The 12,883-nt window shown below is 35.9% G+C and overlaps 1 protein-coding gene across 6 annotated transcripts in view; it reads right to left on the minus strand.

The window, feature by feature from the left end:
• The window catches only part of LOC105477239 (glypican 6), a 1,180,155-nt gene that overhangs the window by 934,354 nt on the left and 232,918 nt on the right, over window positions 1-12,883 (minus strand). The window lies entirely within an intron of this gene.

Genomic DNA, 12,883 nt, shown 5'->3' on the forward strand with positions numbered 1-12,883 from the left:
ACGCAGAACTTAGAAAAGCGGTAGATGCTTGATATGTGAGAGGGTTGTGTCTTTAGTCTCCTGCAGAAAGTACTAGGGGTCTCCAGGGAGAATACTTGTGGACTAACAGAATGAATGAAGAAAAGAGACACAATGAGACATGACTGTTAGGCCAGCAACTAGGTCCTGTCACGAGCCTCACTTCAACCAATTCAATGATAGTGATAATTCCTTTCTCTTAGAAATCCCATACCTCATGGCTTTTTAGATAACGACTATCATTTTCTTGCCATCTTTTTGCCTCCATCTTGGGTTTTCTTTCCTGGCTGTTGATTTTTGAGTCTACCTTCTAAAGAGTGATTTCTCCAAGGCTTATTCTTTACCGCTCTGTTCTTTTCCATATATTATCTTTCTCTTGGGGAGACAGGAAAGTGACATGGAAAAACCACAGGTTTTAAAGCCAAACATACCCAAGCTGAAATCAGGCTCCAGATTTGTTAGCTGATCAAAACATCAACCTCCTCAACTTTCTTTTCCTTCATTTGGAAATAATCATACTTCCCTTAAAAGTTACTTATGAGATTTACATAAACTTAACTTCAACTTGTATAAAATGCACAGTACATGGTAGGCACTCCACAAAGTCTAATCCCTGACTCTTAAAGATCTCACTCAATATTCTAATTTCAACTTGCTTTCACACCATAAACTAAGAAGGCGAGTCAAAAGAAAGGTAGAATGGAAAGCCATGTTAAACACAGGGGCATATTGAATGAAAGTGGGGGGAGAAGAAGGATTTTAGAACCAGAGAAAGCAGATTTTAGATCCAGAGAATGCAATTCAGGAATGACTTGGTCTTTGACACCATCAGTACTTAATAATTCAAGAATCAGGCAATGTCCAAGGCTGAAGAGTTTTCACAAAATAATCCTCAAATGTTTTGAAGGTTCCATGGATTTATTAAATCCATGCAAATAGAGTTTATCATTTAAGAATCACTCAAGGTAGTCTCAAAACACAAGTAGGGTACGTGAGTTATGAGTTAAGCTTACAAAGCTAATTCATATAAGCAAAAGTATGTCACGCTGGAGAGAAAGGTTGGCACATTACAGGAACTGGGGAAATGAACCAGTGACATAAATGACAAGGGTTTTGGATTAGGAAACCATCATTAGTCCATATGTAATATACACAAATGCTTCTCAATATCTACTTTAATCCATGTTCTGTTTGAATAAACACAATATGTCTTAGTTGTTCTAATTTTATTTTAAATCTCAATGTAAATAAATTGGTAAGAGTAAAAGAAGCAAAACAATGGGCCAAAGTGCCGCTACATTTGATCATTAGTATAAAAAAAAAGAATTTAAGGGTTGTATAGCTTCCACTTGAGACTTACTATTTCATGGTAAAAAGGGTTAATACTCATAGACATCTTATAATTATACCATTATGTAAATATGATAGTAATTCTCAAAGAAGCTCTGAAGCAAAAGATACCATGTTTTAAAACAGATGTCAATTGACCCAAGTGTTTCCAAATCAAAGGGTAATTCTTATTAGATCAGCTATTGTTAATTGGCCGAGGATACATATTAAGAAAAGGAATACATTTCTAATATACTTTAAAATATTTTATATCACTTTAAGCAAACTGAACAAGTGAATATACAATGCCTTGCTTTGTATGCAGTAGAAAAATCTGTCTCATAGTGTCTAGCCTTACTTATAATCCTGAAAATAGTATGAGATGCTACTTGAAAAATAGTTATTACTATGGTTCGCTGGAAAAAGTTATTTTTTTCTAAAAGTAAATAGGCTGAAGCATGACTGCAAACCAATTTCAGCTATAACAGCTACCATGTAGCACATAGCATCAGCTCACTACCTAACACATTCTAATAAAGTTTACTGTAACATAAAATATTGCTGTATTGTTAATGATACTGCAACTTGAAGCAGCCCAGAGAAAGCATTCACTATTATTTTTTTAATGTTAGCATAAAGATAAACCCAGTGAAGACGCCATCTCAATTTTTTCTTCCACCTGGATTAACTACATCTTTTCTGAAATACATTTTCATGTTGCTCTGGTATCATAAATATTAGAAAAAGTCAATAGTAATTAAATGCATTAACAAGTTTTACATTGGAGCATCTGGTGGCTGACACAGTTCATAAATCTGAAAACCCAAAAGTACATGATCCCTCAACTAGAATGCTATTGAATTTTTAGAAAGAATTTTGTTTTAAATTAAGCATCATCAAATTCGAGAATGAGACAGTCATTTAGGAAGGATTGGAAAACATTTTTGCAGAGGGCCAGTTAGCATAAATGTTAGGCTTTGTAAGTCATAAGGTCCTTGCTGCAACTACTCAACTCTGTGGCTATGACAGAGTACATATTCACATACAACATGGACGTGAATGGGCATGATGGTGTTCCAACACAATTTTACGTATGAAACCTGAAATTTAAATATTATGTAATTTCCATTTGTCAGGAATATTCTTTAAAACATCCCTGTGCAACCACTTAAAAATGTAGAAGCCATTATTAACTTGTGGGCCACACAAAACCAGTCAGCAGGGCGCATTTAGCCCACAGGCCATAGTCTGCCAAACCCTATTTTAATACAACATCTATATGAACAAACTAGGAAAAGATCTAGATGAGGAACTACACATAGAGCAGAAGTTTTCTCAACTCAAAGATTTGCAATACATTTCTAACTGGAGAAAAAGCTAAAGCTTTAATTTTTTGAGTAATATAAAATATTTTTAAAGACAAACTCATTTCCTTTCTCCAATAACCTGGTCTTCTCCACATGCTCTGTATCTCAATGATATACCCAGTTGCCGAGCCCTTCAATTAGACATTATCTTTGATTCTTTTCTCTCTCTCTTAAACTTATCCAATCACTTGCTCCTGCCAGATCTTGCCCTTAAATAACTTTCAAAGTTATCTGCAATGTATTATCCTGATATAGACCACCATCCCTTCAAGCTTAGATTATTTTAACAACCTTTTCACTGGTCCAGATGCCTTCAGGCTTACTGGACTCCAGTCCATTATCTTCACTGAAGCTGAAGCTTTCTATTTTCCAATGACAAATTGATCATATTAACTCTTCCATGTATTCCAATGACTTCACATGTCCTCAGGATAAAATACAAACTCCTTATCATGGCTTACAAGATCTTTCATAAATAAACTATTTCCTAAAGGTTCGTCCTTACCTTAAACTGTATTTAATGAAATACAGCCACTAAACAGTGGGAAGTGTTGGAGCTCCCAGCAGCTTCTACTCCCCCGACAGAGGTACGCATTCTTCAGGGAAATGCAGAAGTTTAGGGAGCTATTATATCTCTTCTATGCAAGGTGCAGAAGCATCAGAAAGAAACACGTTTTACCAGTCCCCACGGCTGCAAAGAAGAGAGTGGTATTGTGTGGGCGTGGGAGGTTCTTGCAGCACCAAGTACTGAAGTTTTTCTAAGTTCACACTTGCTGAATGACTAGAACTTTCCTCACTCATAAAATAAGAATGAGCGCCTATGGCTCAACTCCAAATTGACATAAAATATCTGCAAAGCACTTTAGGATTACAGATGAGGAGGCTCACATAATTAAAACATGTGATGAGATTACATTAGGAAACCAGTGTATTGCTAAGAAGAAGAAATTAAGAAAAGGCTGACTTGTTATTTCAATGTCCTCCCTGGAATTGTTAACTTTTTATGTAACTTTCTCTGTCTTGTTCAACTGTAAATATTTGGCTCTTGTGATAAAAATGTACAAACATGAAGTCTGAGAAGCTACTAATGGGAAGTGAGAAAAAAATCGATGGTGGTAGATAAAACAAATAATGAACACTAGAGAACTGTGACCAAAAGTGGAACATGGCCGGGCGTGGTGGCTCATGCCTGTAATCGCAGCACTTTGGGAGACTGAGGCAGGTGGATCATGAGGTCAAGAGATTGAGACCATCCTGGCCAACATGGTGAAATCCCATCTCTACTAAAAATACAAAATGTAGCTGGGTGTGGTAGTGGGCACCTGTAATCCCAGCTACTCAGGAGGCTGAGGCAGGACAGTTGCTTGAACCCAGGAGGCAGAAGTTGCAGTGAGCCGAGATCCTGCCACTGCACTCCAGCCTGGCGAAAAAGCGAGACTCTGTCTCAAAGAAAAAAAAAAAAAAAAGAGTAGAACATGATTAAGTGAACAAAGTTCACCAAAGCAGGGAAGTTCTTTTTGGAAAATTGGATCTACTCTACAATTTTTATACTTTACTGTCTTTTTGTTTTTTGACTGAGTCTCTATGGTCAATCTGGAGTGCAGTGGCGTGATCTCAGCTCACTGCTACCTCCGACTCCCAGGTTCAAGCAATTCTCCTGTCTCAGCCTCCTGAGTAGCTGGGATTACAGGTGCCCACCTCCACACCCAGCTAATCTTTGTATTTTTAATAGAGTCAGGGTTTCACCATGTTGGCCAAGCTGGTTTCGAACTCCTGACCTCAGGTGATCTGCCCGCCCAGGCCTCCCAAAGCGTTGGGATTACGGGTGTGAGCACCGCGCACGGCCTACTGTCCTTTTATTTAAAGAAGTTGTTAATAAAAGAGGGTGTTATTATTTGTATCCATGTAGTCCAGAAGAAAGAATTTCTGCTAAGGAGACTAACCCAGCCAACAATCATCATCTAGGTGAATAAATAAAACTCAATTCAATCCCTGACCACCAGGACCTCCATGACAGGGTACCCACCTGTGTTTCACACCTTAATTCTAGACAGCCTCTGTTTCATACTTGATGTCCTGGCAATACCACAATGCCTGTAATTCCTAACCCATCCCTTAATGTGTGGTGGTTGACTTCCTCCTTTTCCTACTCTTTCCTTATACTTCATCTTGTACCTTCCTTATGGATCGAGGAACCTGTCTCATCTGTGCTTTTATCACAGCATGCATGGGCATCCTTACATTGTGCTTTGTTCATTCATGTCACAAATATTTATTAAGTGTGTATTCTATATCTATCCCTTCTCTCAGTCATGGGTATTTGGCTCAAGAATTTGGTGTCTTGTGTCTTTACACAGTACAGTGCCTTTAGCTACTTGAAGATGAGAATTCTTAATTACATCTTTGTACCTTTCTATATGTAATAGGTACTCAATAAATGTTCACTTAATAAACAAGCAGATTAATGAATGAAGAGATGCTCTAAGAAGTTTTATTTTGTTTTTGTTGTTGTTGTTGTCATTTTAAGTATCTGGAAGTTTGAAGGCAGGAATATCTTCTGAAGCTTGATAAAGGAGGATTCCTTATTGAATCTCATACAAGATATTTATTACTGGATAGGACAAAAGAATCTTGATAAAAACACTGTTTCACATATAATAAAACAGTTCCACTTAGATATGGAAAACAGAATAAAATCAAATGTCAATGCAAGTTATCCAGATTACGTTACTCAGTCTTGTTTGACAATATTTACAGAGGCAAGTCTCCTATTTATAGTCTTATTTAATTAATATCTGCATAATGGTCCTTTGTGAGCTTTTCATCATGGTGATTTTCATATGGAAAAATATCCTCCATCAAAGTACTTCAACTCACACGACGCCTTTCTAAGAAGCTCAAAGTTCACACGTAGTCATACATCACTTAATGACAGGGACATATTCTGAAAAATGAGTGTTAAGAGATTTCACTGCTGTGCAAACCTCATAGAGTATACTTACATAAACCTAGGTGGTATAGCATACTGTACACCCAGGCTGTATGGTATAGTCTTTTTCTCTTAGGCTACAAACCGGTGCAGTATGTTATTCTATTGAAAAATGTAAGGAAATCACACTACAATGGTAAGTATTTTACAACAGGAATTTTTTATTTATATTATAATCATCTGGGATCATCATATATGTGGTTCATCCTTGACCAAAACATCATTATGAAGCACATGTCTGTAATTATCAATTCATTGTTAATTATGTCTAAATCCACTCTAAGGAAGTTGATTATAACTAAAGCCATCATACGATACTTAAGAGAGACACAGAGAGAAGTATACAGCATAGGCGTTGCTGCCTCGGCCCTGTGTGCAGAATCATGTACAAGATTAAAGGGAAAAAACCTTGACATCTAGTTTAACTCAACAATGAATAGACATTATTTATGAACAACGGCATGCACATGCCTGATTAAATCTATTTTTGGTTTAGTTCATTAATGTTCAGGCTATCAGACTTAACTCTTTTCTGAAAAACCCTTTGATAATGATGAGAGGTTCACTGAAACACTGAAAAGCTATTATACAAACAGGAATTGAACTCCACTAAGGCATCTCGATGAAAATTGTACAGAGAAACGTATGACCAAGATCCAGGTTATCAAGACATAAACTCATCTGATAATTGAGAGGACTGATAATTTAGTTTATATAACATTTCATGTATATATTTCCAACTAAAGACTTAAGTTTTGCATCATCATTTTAAGTTTGAGTTTTGAATATTTAATAGAAAAATTCACTTGTGGAATAGGGCCAATTACAATGTCTTGATCAAAAGTAATATGCACATCCTTATCTAGAAAAGGGATTGATTTTCTCATCATGCAACTTTGGTGAGATGGAGTAGAATGGATAGAGGGAATTAACCTACGGTCTGATGTGCCAAACCAATCCGTGGAAGAAGGTATTTTACTCTAAAAAATTTCTGTGCACATGCTGATGATGGGCAAAATCAGAAAAAAAAAATGTTAACTCAACCTCTCCTAAACATGTGATGAGAACATTTGCATGTTTTTGCTTTAATTTGGTTTTGAACCTGAATATCTAAAATATAAATGTCACAGCTAAAAGAAGGGACATTACATAAAGAAGCAACGAATTCTCAACTTTATACTGTAACTGTTTTGCCACTAACATAAGAATTTGATAAAGTCATGAGTTAATGACAATGACAGCTAGAACCAAGTTTCAGTGGCCCCTTACATAGCAACGCAGTCTGCAGCCATGATGCATTTGGCTACAACGAATGGATTTTAGATTCAGTCTCCTACTTAATTCTTGCTTACTCTGTGATGTAAGGCAGGTTCGTGGCCTTTCAAACCAGAGAACCTGACACAGAAAGCACCACCATGCCCCCAAAAATAGTAAAATACTTTATATTTCTGCTAAGGACATTGATTTTTTTTAAAAATCCTTTTTCTATTTTCATAAATCTGAAACTTATCAAACCAAAAATAAAAAAGTAATGACACTCACAAAAAATAAATCTCAACAGTTAAAAAAATAAAGCTATGGAAGTACCTTATAAACATTAAGCTCTTTCAAGTTCATATTTTTAAAGGAAAAGCAAACATTGAATCTAATGGCAAGAGAAAATTTGTACGTGTCTTTCAGTCACATTGTAACCTCAATCGAACGATTCATCCTGAGCAGTATCTTAAAGCTCCATTTATGCTACTACAGACAAAATAACTGAGGAGAATCAAGAAAACGGGTTGTAGTCATCATGCTCTGTCTAATTATTCCTGAAGACATGCCACTTCTGCTGCTTTTTCATGTGTACAAAGAGTGGTTTGTAATGGGTCGTAAAAACCCAACTTGGCTGTAAAAACCTATTCTAGCTAAACAGATGATTCTAGCAGCTACTAATACCCTCCTATCCAGAGTCACTGCAAAATAATTTGTGATTGCAGTATTTCTGAATGAGCGCTCAAATTATCTAACAAAGATGACCTCAGTGTTGCAGCAAGACATGTGGGATGTTGAATTTTCAGGCCAAAGACCTAGACAAAGGAAGTCTGCTCTAGGATGAAAAACTGGTGTTCTAATCACATTTCTGAGCACTTTTGAGTGAAAGGAGCTTGCAGGAGCTAGGATGGAATGCATCATTCCAAACTAGCTACAACATCCCTATACTCTTACTCTGGACCTTGGAAGGTTTAACTTTAGGAAGTTTAAAAAATGTAAGTACAATTGAATTTTTAAAAGTGAACAAGTAGGTGCCTGGTTTAGTCACAAACCCAAGAAGACTTCCTTCAATCATTCCTATTATCTCCTATTATTTTAACATGATTACTAAAAACACTATCTATCCTTATTCTGATAGACAACCTTTTTATCCGTTTCCTTCACCCTCCCTCTCTGCCATCTTTGCCTGTGAAGGTATATTTCCTTTGTCTCAAAGTCCAGTGGAAATTTCTTTAAAAAAATAGCTTTCCTGAAGAGTTCCTTGTATAACCATTAATATTTGTTTAAAATCAAAGTGTAGTAAATAAAATTCCTGCCATTCATATACTTGTAGCCTGTCTTGGATTTTTCCATCATTTATTCATTCCATAAGGATTTATTAAAAGCCCACTGTGTCCTTGACAATATGCTAGGTACTAGAAAAGCTGAATAAGATCGCATTAACAAGTTAACATCCACAATGGATGACATAACATTACAGAATTAAATGCAAGTTAGTGCAATTAGCACTACTAGGGATGTTAGGAACATGGTGAAAGCAATAATTTGCTCTGCAGGTTGGTGCAGGAAATGTGAAGAAGACAGTGAAGAGTTGACAGACTCCATTTCTCTTAAAATAGAGAAGTTTGAGCCTTTTGAATACTGGTTTCAATTATGGTTCACTTTGAAAACATGAGAACTGAGTTACATGTTTCCAATATTACCTTTCACCTAGAATTCCAATTTAGTTTAATATGGACATCACATACAAAAATGATGCTTAAAAGCCTGACTATGACAGTATTAGGAACTAGGATACGCTCTTCATCTGCAACCTTCCATTATAGAAAATGAGGTTACATGCACTCAGATAACTAGTCTGTAAAGATAATGATATCACATTCACTATGACCTAAACATAGACTGGTTACAAAAGGAAAAAAAGGAAACATAAAAATCCCTTACTATTCCAGACGTCGGTACAGTATATTTTTCCAACTTTTCTAATACCCTCTAACTCTCTATTCAGTAAGAAATAATAAACTGAAATAACATTTAGGCTTATAGCAGAAATGTTTGCTTCCAACTCAACATAAACAAAGATAAGTAACCGTGATATAAAGAGTTGGTGCAGTTTATAAAAAGTTAGTTACATATTTTGAGGATGAAAGACTGAACATACTGTCGTCTCCTACTTTAAAAGAAAATGCTAAGTTCTATACTTAGTGAAATAAGAATATCAAATCCTTCATTTGTACACTTCTTCTAAAAACAATTATACTGCCAAAATATTAGACATATTCAGAAACAACAACATGCATGTTAAATGAACTACATATGATATGTACAAAGTAGGAAAAGTATTAAAAGGAAATAATTATGTCGGCTGTCAGAATCACAATGTGATATTCAAAGCTTTGGATTACATTTTTATGAGAGTTTGTGTCCGGATGAGAGGGTATTTTAAAAGAATTAAAGTAAAAACATATTTCTTTGTTTGCTTTATATGCATGGCATGTTTTTTGTTTTTTGTTGTTGTTGCTTGTTTGTTTAGAGATGAAGTCTCGCTCTGTCACCCAGGCTGGAGTGTAGTGGTGCGATCTCAGCTTACTGCAACCTCCGCCTCCCAGGTTCAAGCGATTCTTCTGCCACAGCCTCCCGAGTAGCTAGGACTACAGGCATGTGCCACCACACCTGGCTAATTTTTGTATTTTTAGTAGAGACGAAGTTTCACCATATTAGCCAGTCTGGTCTCAAACCTCTGAACCTCATGATCCACCTGCCTCGGCCTCCCAAAGTGCTGGGATCACAGGCGTGAGCCACCACGCCTGGGTAGCGTGATGATGAGTTAATTTTTCAATTTCTTGTCTCTTAACAAAATGAACCTTGAAAATTTAACAGAAAAACAGTTTCCTTGCTTTCATCCCCACTTAACACCAATTTACCAAAAAAAAAAAAAAAGAAGAAGAAGAAGAAGAATTGCATTTTGACTTTTTAGTGGAAACATTTTGCTATGGATAATTTTAATAGTATATTTTGATAACATTTTTTAACAATTGAACATAATCAATAAATGGATTCACTAATAAATGTTGATAATCATCTGCTGGAATCTTGAGAATACAAAATATAGTGAAGTAATGAATTGATTCTCTATGGTCACAGAATAAAAATAAAATCCCATAATCTCTCCCAAGTATATATGATGGTTATTGCTATTCTAAATGATTTCTATTTTTACACTGGCCAAAGCATGTTTTACAAAGCAATTATTTACAGCTCTGATGCCATAAGGTATCTTCCTTGATCAAACATTACAGATACTTTTCTAATGTCTTCAGAATCAAGTTCATGCTCCTTAGATAATGATTAAGGCCATTCATTCTTCAGGCCCAATCTTCAGTCCTAGATTTCTAACCTGCTTCTCTCTTCTATTGGACACCTTACATAAAAGTCCCAGAAATACCAAGTATTTGTGAAATCAATAATCTCAGACTAATATATCCTTGATCTCCTACAATCCCATGACGGAAAATTTCCACCCTCATTTTAAACTATGTGCTGTTGTGTTCCCAAGTCTGACTTCCATTAAATATGTTGTGAATATGCCTGGTCTTCTCAATGGCTATGCATTCCATAAAGATATTCCATAAAGAGTATTCACTTCTTACTACCCAAGTACAAGCATTGTGCTGCGCACCTACCAAGGTGCTTAACAAAATATGCTTAAACGAATTCAGTAAAAATTCATTACCTAATCAATCCAGTTAACATAGCCATACTCCTCTCTCAGCTACTTATTTTGCTATCATTTGGCCAATTAGCTTCTCAAAATATTTTAATGATAGCAAAGACCAGACAAAAAAATTTTATTCATAAGAATTGGCCCCTAGAGGTGACTCATAAATCAAATATGATTCAGATCATTAAAGTTTCTGAACATCTGATAAAATCCTGAAATAGTTTCACATTATTAAAATTGATATTTTACCATTGTTTGCAGTTTTAAATAGTATAGGCAAGGAAGAAAATGGGAAAGTTATCTAAGGATAAACAATTGAACTTTGAGAAGATTGCAGATAGGCATTAGGTTATCTAAGAAGCAAAAATGCTCATCAAGTTATGCACATATAGATAATAATATGAAGGCTTCTACTTGTTTTCTAGAAAGAAAACAAGATCCAGAAAACTCCTAAAGCAATCTTCAAAAGACAAGCACACATAGATGTAAGATAACTAGCAACTAAAACCGAAATGCTGGTATCACGTTATATTATAAATTACCAATCAGTATCTACTTTATAAATAGGTATAGTTAGGGGATAAAAAATGAGAAGGTCCCTCCGATTTTTTCAATAACACATATATAGAGAGCAGGCAATTATATATATATATAGATATAGATATGTGTGTGTGTGTATGTATATATATATATATATATATATATATATATATGTAGAGAGAGAGAGAGAGAGAGAGAGAGAGAGAGAGAGAGAAGGCAATTACATATCCAAAAAGAAAAACTCAAACTTTAAGTCAAAGATTGTCTTAATCTGTCTTATTTTCCGAGGAAAAATGTATATAGCTGGCTTGTTTATAATATGTTTGGGGATAAGGAATGAAAGACATTCGTAGTCATCGCTGTGCGTATCCATCTTGGAAGATACTGAAACAAATGGACTTAAGCTCCTAGTGGAAGAATACTGAACAAATTTGTTCTTGTAAAACTCATGCTTCCTTAAAATTTGTTTGTATAGTTTCTGGGGGATGGGAGGTGGGAGAAGGGTGATATAAAATTGTATATAGTAAAGAGATTGTTATTCTGAGGAACATTCATTTCAGGCACACGCTAATCTTCAAAACACACAAAATTTGATAAATCAGACCCTTTTCTCTGTTCTACCAGCATCACCCTAATATGGGATCCCATCACTTTAAACCAGGAGGCTGCAGTAGCAATTTCACTGGTTTCTTTGCTTAGAGTCTTTCTCACTCCAATTCCACCTGCACAATGCTGCTAGAAAATCTTCCTAAACTCCTTTTCATTATGTCTTTCCTCTACTTAGGGGCCTCTGCTGGATCCTTTTCACTGATCAGATTAAATGTACTCTTCTCAGGCTGGATATCAGGGCCCTCCATTAACCTTTCCCTTTGCTCCAAAAGACCCTTTACTTCCTTTCTCTAAAGTCAAAGTGAATTCATGTCTTTATTTATTATCTATCTTCTTTTGCTCTCAAATGTCCATCCTTTCCTCTTTAAAATCCAGATCATTCTATCCAGCTGAGACCCATCATGTCCCCAGCTATCTGTCCTGGATTGATTCTATCCCTCCTACTCTTTCTTCCCAGAGGAAAGGTTTATGTCCACTGCCCAAAACTTGTCTTCATTGGTTTCCTTAAAATTGCTTCCCTGTCAAGGCTACAGTGAGCTGTGATCATGCCACTGCACTTCAGCCTAAGTGAAAGAGTGAGAACCTAGGCAATACCATTCAGGACATAGGCATGGGCAAAGACTTCATGACTAAAACACCAAAAGCAATGGCAACAAAAGCCAAAATTGACAAATGGGATCTAACTAAACTAAAGAGCTTCTGCACAGCAAAAGAAACTACCATCAGAGTGAAGAGGCAACCTACAGAATGGGAGAAAATTTTTACAATCTACCCACCTGACAAAGGGCTAATATCCAGAATCTACAAAGAACTTAAATGAATTTACAAGAAAAAAATTAAAAAACCCCATCAAAAAGTGGGCGAAGGATATTAACAGACACTTTTCAAAAGAAGACATTTATGTAGCCAACAGACACATGAAAAAATGCTCATCATCACTAGCCATCAGAGAAATGCAAATCAAAACCACAACGAGATACCATCTCACACCAGTTAGAATGTCTATCATTAAAAAGTCAGGAAACAACAGGTGCTGGAGAGGATGTGGAGAAATAA

This window comes from Macaca nemestrina, chromosome 16 (assembly GCF_043159975.1).
Source record: "Macaca nemestrina isolate mMacNem1 chromosome 16, mMacNem.hap1, whole genome shotgun sequence".
Lineage (NCBI taxonomy): Eukaryota > Metazoa > Chordata > Mammalia > Primates > Cercopithecidae > Macaca > Macaca nemestrina.